This window comes from Syngnathus typhle, unplaced genomic scaffold (genome assembly GCF_033458585.1).
Source record: "Syngnathus typhle isolate RoL2023-S1 ecotype Sweden unplaced genomic scaffold, RoL_Styp_1.0 HiC_scaffold_38, whole genome shotgun sequence".
Taxonomy (NCBI): domain Eukaryota; kingdom Metazoa; phylum Chordata; class Actinopteri; order Syngnathiformes; family Syngnathidae; genus Syngnathus; species Syngnathus typhle.
In genome coordinates, this window is record NW_026871944.1 from 42,501 (window position 1) to 52,715 (window position 10,215).

Here is a 10,215-nt window from a genome sequence, read left to right on the forward strand (position 1 = left end):
ACTCCTGGTACCTAAAATTTTCTCCAGCGGCGGGCTTGGGACGAAAATCAATCTTCCTCCCGAAATTAAACCACTATTGGCGGACGCCAGCCCCAAGCGCCAGCCCCGACCGCCACCCCCCGACCGCCACAAGGCGACCGCCACAAGGCGACCGCCACAAGGCGACCGCCACCGGCCCCAAGCGCCAGCCCCGACCGCCACCCCCCGACCGCCACCCCCCGACCGCCACAAGGCGACCGCCACAAGGCGACCGCCACAAGGCGACCGCCACAAGGCGACCGCCACAAGGCGACCGCCACCGGCCCCAAGCGCCAGCCCCGACCGCCACCCCCCGACCGCCACAAGGCGACCGCCACAAGGCGACCGCCACTGGCCCCAAGCGCCAGCCCCGACCGCCACCCCCCGACCGCCACAAGGCGACCGCCACAAGGCGACCGCCACAAGGCGACCGCCACAAGGCGACCGCCACAAGGCGACCGCCACAAGGCGACCGCCACTGGCCCCAAGCGCCAGCCCCGACCGCCACCCCCCGACCGCCACAAGGCGACCGCCACAAGGCGACCGCCACCGGCCCCAAGCGCCAGCCCCGACCGCCACCCCCCGACCGCCACAAGGCGACCGCCACAAGGCGTTAGTGGCCGCGCCCGGTACTTTACTGGACCCTATTTGGCCCGCGGACCGGCCGGCGTCGCTTCCTTGAATGCTTAGCCGCCTTTCGAGCTGCCATGCCGGGCTTGAGTTAGTGGTTTGCGCCCGGTACTCTACGTTAAAAGTCAGGCGGAACGGCTCTGAAGCTCCAGACGGTGCTTCCTTGAATGCTTAGCCGCCTTTCGAGCTGCCATGCCGGGCTTGAGTTAGTGGTTTGCGCCCGGTACTCTACGTTAAAAGTCAGGCGGAACGGCTCTGAAGCTCCAGACGGTGCTTCCTTGAATGCTTAGCCGCCTTTCGAGCTGCCATGCCGGGCTTGAGTTAGTGGTTTGCGCCCGGTACTCTACGTTAAAAGTCAGGCGGAACGGCTCTGAAGCTCCAGACGGTGCTTCCTTGAATGCTTAGCCGCCTTTCGAGCTGCCATGCCGGGCTTGAGTTAGTGGTTTGCGCCCGGTACTCTACGTTAAAAGTCAGGCGGAACGGCTCTGAAGCTCCAGACGGTGCTTCCTTGAATGCTTAGCCGCCTTTCGAGCTGCCATGCCGGGCTTGAGTTAGTGGTTTGCGCCCGGTACTCTACGTTAAAAGTCAGGCGGAACGGCTCTGAAGCTCCAGACGGTGCTTCCTTGAATGCTTAGCCGCCTTTCGAGCTGCCATGCCGGGCTTGAGTTAGTGGTTTGCGCCCGGTACTCTACGTTAAAAGTCAGGCGGAACGGCTCTGAAGCTCCAGACGGTGCTTCCTTGAATGCTTAGCCGCCTTTCGAGCTGCCATGCCGGGCTTGAGTTAGTGGTTTGCGCCCGGTACTCTACGTTAAAAGTCAGGCGGAACGGCTCTGAAGCTCCAGACGGTGCTTCCTTGAATGCTTAGCCGCCTTTCGAGCTGCCATGCCGGGCTTGAGTTAGTGGTTTGCGCCCGGTACTCTACGTTAAAAGTCAGGCGGAACGGCTCTGAAGCTCCAGACGGTGCTTCCTTGAATGCTTAGCCGCCTTTCGAGCTGCCATGCCGGGCTTGAGTTAGTGGTTTGCGCCCGGTACTCTACGTTAAAAGTCAGGCGGAACGGCTCTGAAGCTCCAGACGGTGCTTCCTTGAATGCTTAGCCGCCTTTCGAGCTGCCATGCCGGGCTTGAGTTAGTGGTTTGCGCCCGGTACTCTACGTTAAAAGTCAGGCGGAACGGCTCTGAAGCTCCAGACGGTGCTTCCTTGAATGCTTAGCCGCCTTTCGAGCTGCCATGCCGGGCTTGAGTTAGTGGTTTGCGCCCGGTACTCTACGTTAAAAGTCAGGCGGAACGGCTCTGAAGCTCCAGACGGTGCTTCCTTGAATGCTTAGCCGCCTTTCGAGCTGCCATGCCGGGCTTGAGTTAGTGGTTTGCGCCCGGTACTCTACGTTAAAAGTCAGGCGGAACGGCTCTGAAGCTCCAGACGGTGCTTCCTTGAATGCTTAGCCGCCTTTCGAGCTGCCATGCCGGGCTTGAGTTAGTGGTTTGCGCCCGGTACTCTACGTTAAAAGTCAGGCGGAACGGCTCTGAAGCTCCAGACGGTGCTTCCTTGAATGCTTAGCCGCCTTTCGAGCTGCCATGCCGGGCTTGAGTTAGTGGTTTGCGCCCGGTACTCTACGTTAAAAGTCAGGCGGAACGGCTCTGAAGCTCCAGACGGTGCTTCCTTGAATGCTTAGCCGCCTTTCGAGCTGCCATGCCGGGCTTGAGTTAGTGGTTTGCGCCCGGTACTCTACGTTAAAAGTCAGGCGGAACGGCTCTGAAGCTCCAGACGGTGCTTCCTTGAATGCTTAGCCGCCTTTCGAGCTGCCATGCCGGGCTTGAGTTAGTGGTTTGCGCCCGGTACTCTACGTTAAAAGTCAGGCGGAACGGCTCTGAAGCTCCAGACGGTGCTTCCTTGAATGCTTAGCCGCCTTTCGAGCTGCCATGCCGGGCTTGAGTTAGTGGTTTGCGCCCGGTACTCTACGTTAAAAGTCAGGCGGAACGGCTCTGAAGCTCCAGACGGTGCTTCCTTGAATGCTTAGCCGCCTTTCGAGCTGCCATGCCGGGCTTGAGTTAGTGGTTTGCGCCCGGTACTCTACGTTAAAAGTCAGGCGGAACGGCTCTGAAGCTCCAGACGGTGCTTCCTTGAATGCTTAGCCGCCTTTCGAGCTGCCATGCCCGGCGTGGGTTTCGCGTCCGCGCCCGGTACATTATGGAAGCCAAAAAAAAAAAAAATTCTAAGTGCGAGTGGGACCGGCCTGGGGGGCTTCCTTGAAAGCCCATCCGCCCTCCGAGCTCTCCCACCGGTCGTGGGTTGGCGTCCGCCACTGCTCAAAGCGAACTTCAAATTATCTGCTTAATAATGTGGAACACCATTCTTAAGTAGTTTTTCCTTAATTTGGGCTCAACTGGCCGGTAATGATCCCCGGTGTCTGAGATTGATCTCAGTGATCCAAAGAGCCCTGACACGTAATACCATCCATGAGTTTAATTGAAAAACAAAAAATGTAATCTTTATGACACATAAATACAATTTGCATAATAATTTGGAACACAGTGTATGCGGTTCCGTCTGCAAGCTTGTTACCTCTTGACACCTTATCAGACTCGTGCGTGCCCTGCACACGTGCATATAGCTATTTGTCGTGGCAATTGGACTGCTTCCACAACTAGCTTAGTTGTAGTTTCTTGTAGGGTTTTTTTTTTTTTTTTCAATTAGTTTCTCATCGTTTATCACAAGAATCTTAGTAATTTGAACAAAAATCAAAAAGTATGTTTTATTTTACTCAATTGTACGATTTAGAGAATCCATATGTAGTAAAGTGTTGTATTACTACATATGATTTCATCTTCATTTAATTTGACACACCTTACAAAATGCTTCTCAGTGTCCCAGTGCACACATGTTTTGCGTGTGTAACTGGTTGTCTCAACCCGTGATCCACATCCTAATCTTTCCTCCCTCCAGGTGTCAAACCAATCAAGATAAAGATAAAAAACAACAAAGTAACCGCCAGTAAATTAATATAATAGTCAATTGTTGTTGTTTCTTAACTTTAACTAACTCAATCACTCTCTTATTCCCAAATGTAAAAACTTGTGTAGTCTTGACACAACCAATCGACTATTTCTTCTAAATTTAGCTTTGAAATGTTATTTAATAATTTTGCTTCATCCAATTCCAGAAAGCAAGTTCTTTCCATCTTTCAAATTTTGCTTCATCAGGGCTAGGCATTAATGCAGTGTGGACCAGTTTCTGCCCACAAAAAAAATTGCTTGCCTTTCTTTTCTTCTTATTTCCACAAAATTGCTTTTGTTTTGCGGTACAAATCATATAGACTACAATCTAGCAAATTCTTTTGTGCACCTACATTAGCCAATTTTAACACATAACACTGACAGCACACAGACAACACAAAAACTTACAGCAGAGACACAGCTCACAAACAATACAAACAAACAACGCTGCGCAAACGTCATCCTCTATTTTGACGTTTTGGTTATACTTTTGTTTTCTCATCAGTGACTTTTATCCTTCATGCAAATATTGTCACATCTTCCTCAAGCATCACTCTGAGAAAATCACACTGTCCCTGCCCTGCCTGCAGCCATAGCCCCCCTCGTGCGAGAGGGGGGGCGCAGCATCAATGTTGATTGGTCACAGGCTGGCCATTTCCTGCAACAACCATGATGCCGGCCCACCGCCCACACGAGCATAGCAAAGGCCCACGTGGACAGCCCCGCCCCGCGACAACGCGCGAGCGCAGGCACGCTTATCAGTTTCACCTTCTCAAAGGGCAGGCCAACTTTGCTGTTGCCCTCCCCCATCATGTTCACCTTCAACATCTTTCAGTCTTCTACACAACATTTGCTGTCTCTTATTCCCATCCTATCAAGCCACCGTTCTCGTAACTCTCTGCCACACACGCCTTATTTTCTCTATTGCACACACCTTGCTCATCTCAGTTTCTCCAACCAACTTAAACACACCATCATCCACTTCTCAATTTCCCTAGTATTGCTCAACAGCCTCCAGAACATTCTCCATTACTGATTTCTTCCATAGAACACACATCTCACTCGCACTCATACGCACACCCATTCATGAGGATCCTCTGCGCGCACACGCACACACACACCAGCACAAAAGGATGACGCACAACATATAAGAACACATAGAAGCACTAAGAACACCTTTTTGCTCGTATTACTTGTCTGATTTATTCTCTATTTCACTTTTAGAAACTATGTGTAATTCCTTTCCGTGTATTTTGCAAATTTTAACTTCAGTGTTACTTTATGTTACTTTATCCTTTTAACACAAATATCTCCTGTATATTTAAGCTAATTTCTCTTTAATTTTGGCAGCCAGGTTCCCACTTCATTACATGGAAACCTGATTTGATTTGACTTTGGCCTAGTCATAACTGTCTTTGGTAATTTATGCAGTCACGTGCCATGTGACCGTTTTCCCCGCAACTCCAGCATTCTATTGGAGGTTGCACGACTCCTCTTCCTCGGCCTCTAAAGCCTTCTCTGTTGGGTATTGCTCGCCCTCTCTGGCCTTTCTGTCCTCTGCCTGCATTTTGGCAAAAAGTGTCACTATCCTGGTCTACCAAAAAAGTGTTTTTTGAAGCTTTCATTTGTTTTCGTTTTTGTTTGTCTATTACTACTCTTTCTGCATGGAGAAAGATGATTTATGTATTCCTCCCGCTATGATCTTTAGTTTTGAATTTGTAGCATGTGTTTTCTCTACGTGCTTCTCTACTTTCTCTAGACTTCTCCCTTCTTCTCTAACTCTGTAAATTTTGGTTTTCTCTTGCCTGCCTACTGTTAGGCCCAGTCTCATCATCTTCCTACCTGCAATACAGTGCTTTCTGAGCTCTCTCTCTTTCCCTCTCTCTTTCTCTCTCAAGAGTGCTTTTTTCTATGCCAACCTAACCAGAGTGACGGGAGTGGCACCATTCAGAAAAAGTGCTCAGCTCGTCGAGAAAATGCGATTTAAGCAATAAAATTAAAAAAGCTAATAAAACATAAACCAAACGTTGTAGGTGGTAATTTCTTCATGCGCAGTGATAAACTCGGCACTCTGAAGCACCCGAGAGCGCTTTTTTATATGCCAACCTAACCAGATTGACGGGAGCGGCACAATTCAGAAAAAGTGCTCAGCTCGTCGAGAAAATGCAATGTAAGCAATAAAATTAAAAATGCTTATAAAACATAAACCAAACGTTGTAGGTGGTCATTTCTTCATGCGCAGTGATGAAATCAGCACTCTGAAGCACCCAAGAGCGCTTTTTTTCTATGCCAACCTAACCAGAGTGACGGGAGCGGCACCATTCAGAAAAAGTGCTCAGCTCGTCGAGAAAATGCGATTTAAGCAATAAAATAAAAAATGCTTATAAAACATAAACCAAATATTGCAGGTGGTCATTTCTTAATGCGCAGTGATAAACTCGGCACTCTGAAGCACCCGAGAGCGCTTTTTTATATGCCAACTGTTAGGGTTTGCAGAATATTTTCATCGTATGATTATGTTGGAATGTAACCTGTAATAATTTAACTAGCTTGTCCTGTCTAGACAAAAGTAGTTGACCAAACTGGTAAGATCTTTTCAACTCATTGACTAGCTGCAGAGGAAGCAATCAAAGTTGCTTTGTTTACAGAACGTCGTAAAAGGTCCCCTGCTATGCTTTGATCAGCAGGGGACCGTCTTCACCTTATCCTGTGTGATCCCACACCCCCACTTTCAACCCCACTCTGTTTCTGTCAATAAATAAGCACCTGACGAGGCCTGAGTCAGACTTCATTCGACCATCGCTGTAAGCACAGCGACGAGTGAACTCTCCGCCCGCAGGTGTCTAAAACTACTAACTTGTCTCCAGTGTGGTCCTTGCAAAATAAGTTAGAGTGAGCACCACCCTAACATTTTTGGTGCCGAAACCCGCGACCCTCATACCCGCCATCTGGCTGACGGAGGACGACGCGCTGTACACCATCGACGGGCCAGCGTCTATTGGAGGACCTGGCAACGAAAGACCTGGGAAGGAAGTTCTTCGCTGGGCCAGCATCTTAGGTCTGACTTTGTCTGTCAGAGGTGGTTTGACGGGGTCCCACATTGCAGCGGACCGAGGAGACAAGTAAGTCAGATACGGCTTTGGTTTGTCCTAGCTATGAGATACGGCTTTGGTTTGTCCGGGCTATGAGATACGGCTTTGGTGTTTCCAAGCTATGAAACAGCTGGGGTTCAAGTCCCAGTGGAAGGAACGGGCTAAGAAAAAGAACAGAGCTTCTTTTTCTTAAGTGAAGAAGGGCGTAGATTCTTTTTTTTGTCCGTTGTTCCAAGCTATTTGCATGAATGTTGTGTGGTTGAGAGAGTGCGACTGGTAGGATAAATTGACTGCAAAGAGAATTTGGTGGAAGGTCAATTTAAACCTGCATCCTCAAAGAAAGGAAAAAAAAATTGTAAAAATTGTATAAACCAAAAATACCAAATTGAGATAGGAAATAAGACAAAAAATGGAAAGATAAAAAGTGATGAGACCACCATTCAATTAAGATTTGGAAAATAATTCTGGGTGCACAGTGGCATCCCATTTGATGATGCAGCTGAGAGTGCGTATCAGCAACAGCTTAAGAATGCGCTCCTTACGAATTTCCGCCCTGAAATCGGCAACTGGGTGAGGAAACATTTGGTGGAAGTAGATGTTGCACCCCTCATGCTCATGCAGAGAAAGAAGTAACAGATGTCCATATGACAGCAGAACATGTCATTGTCAGATTATTAGAACGTTTTTTAGATTATTAGAGCTCCTGTCCATACGAGAAGTATGGCAATGCTGTTGTATGCCCAATGACAAATGACCAGAGATCAAATTGTGTGTGTACACTGAAGTTAAAATTTGCAAATCAAGTGGTAAATAAATGCAACTTGCTTCGAGAAGATAAATGAAAAATTAGAATGTGCTGTCCTCGCGTGCGTGGGAGGGACTAGCTCATGATCGACCACAGGAAATGGCCAGCCTGTGACGAATCATTGGTGCTGGGATCTACTTTACGCGCGAGAGCTGTGCATGTGTGTTAAAATGATGAAAATTGGCTAAACTTTTAGTACAAAGAAATTTGCTAGACTGTGGTCTATCCAATTTGCACTGCAGAACAGAAACAATTGAAAGATAAGAATGAGAGGAAAAGAGAGAAATCTGTTTGCGAGCAGAAAATTGATCCACACTAGTGCATGTTAAGTAAGAAACGACAGAACATGCTTTCAGGAATTGGAAGATTCAAAATTGTGAATTTAAGACATTGACATTTAGTAGAAATAGTTGACTGGTTGTGTTATAAGATTATACAAACTTCTATATGTGAGCTGAACCTGAGAGATTGAGTTCTTCAAATTTAAAAACAATGAAAAAATCCTGATTATTTTACCAGCAGTTATTTTGTTTATTTTTTTTATTCGATTGGTGGATTGGGTTGTTACGTTGAGAAATGAAAGGAAACGATACAAATGGGCAGCTGTATTGAGCCATGGTGTTGTCACGTGCCGTTGACACCTGGCTCAACAGGGGGGATGGAAGGGCAGTTCAGTCAGCTTTATACAACATATGAATTTGATTCATATTCAAAACGTTTATAAAAATTTTTTTTTTGTAGAGCTTGTTTAACATGTGCTTAACACAATCCACAGGGTTATAATGCCTGGTCATAATAGATGCATTCTAAAAATGGATTGAATTGGCTTCAAAATATACACTGAAGGCCTTAACAGTGGCAAAAACGTTATGTAAAGAAATAATAGTTTGTCAACAACTGCTGTAGATGTTAAAGAATGGAATCAATAGCTCGAAAATGAATGTGGATAGTTTGTTTACTGATTGTGAAATGTGCGACAAAGTGTTCTATATAATATCCGTTGAATGGAAGAAAAAGAAAAGAAACCATTGCTTTTAGAGAATGTAGTCAACCAAAATTGTATATGTACCGACATGCCAAGATCTGGGAAAAAGCTGGAAAAAACAAAAACACAATATCTTTAAATTTGAGAGGCGACGATGATCTGACTGAAATTGATGCAATTAGAGTCCCCAGAGGAGTTCCTGATTAATAAGAATTAATTGACCAAATTGAAGCGGGATGGGAGTCCTCCATTTGCTGCTGGTGGACGATGAACAAGAACGTTGAAAGGATAAATTACATCCATTGCAACATGCAGAAATTGGGCAAACGGACACAAGCGGGACTTGAGGCAGTGCACGAACAGCTAGCCATGCCTTCCCTAATGTCAATCCAGAACCGCAATGCTCTTGTTATGTTGTTGTCTGGGAAAGGAAGGGTCTGCGCAATGTTCAGGGAACAATGCTGCACCTTCATCCAGAATGACACCGCCCCTGATGGGAGCCTGACGAAGGTGATTGATGAAAGAGCACAACAAGTGGATGACTGCTTTTGGGAAGTATAAAGCCCTTGTGTCCTCAATTACTGCTATACTCACCTTGTGTGGATGTTGTTGTATTCCATGTCTCCGTGCTCTGTTTAATCGTCTTATCACTACAGCAATCTCGTCCATGGACGACGAGATGGCCCGGGTATGCCTAATGTCTGAACGGCAGCATGTTGATGATAACGATGATGATGATGCAGTTTTTGCACTTGAGTTTACAGACTTTTTCCCAGATCTGTGTGTTTCCGAATGATAATGATGTCGCAACATTTATCCTCCTTGGTGGAAATATTTGTCCGCATACTTGTGATCCGACAACTGAAAATCAAGAGAAGTGGTTGTTTTTGGTAATGTAAAAATTTAGCAAATGTGTGATAAACAGGAGGGAAATGTTGGAATAATTTAAGTGAAGCCTTGGCCTGCCAGACCTGTAGGCCTTGTCTTTACGAGTTTATGGCTTTCCTTTTATCTACGTTCTTCCTCTTTAGTGACAGGGATGTCTTTTGATCCCTGTAAGAGACCTTCACTAACAATGAGCAGAGCTTATTTGCATAGGCAAAATGTTCTTATTTGGTTGAAAGAAACTCCATTCCTTTTAGTTAACTGTAGGTTTGGTTCATAGATTGTTGTTGATCAGAACTGTTTTTCTTTGTTAAGTGTTAAACACACTTTGAAGTAGTTGCGTACAAGTTATCCTATATTTACTCAATGTTTGTTTAAGGAACTGCATACCTTACATTTACTTAACATTTGTTTTAGTGTTTAGGACGAGTTACTTATTGTTATTGAGTGTTAATTTACTAAGTAGATAAAGTCTAGCAAAGGTCTAGTTGCATTGTTCCACAGGAAAGCGGCAGTTGAAGTTATCTGATCTCACTCGCGGACGACTCAGCCAACAACTGGAGAAGAACAGATGGACAAACTCTGCGGGGGTCACGGGCCGACAATGAAGTGCTAGTTCACACCACACTACATTCCTTAGCTAATCAACGTTGCTACAGACACAATCTTCCCTCCCTTTGGTGTAGCAACGCCTCTGTAACCAGGGCAACCAAAACAGTGATGAGAGGAGCAGAAGAAACATCTCAAATGACTAATGCAAAGGTTGCAGAAAAGGTGCTGTTTTTTGTTGTTTTCCGGACGTGCTGCTG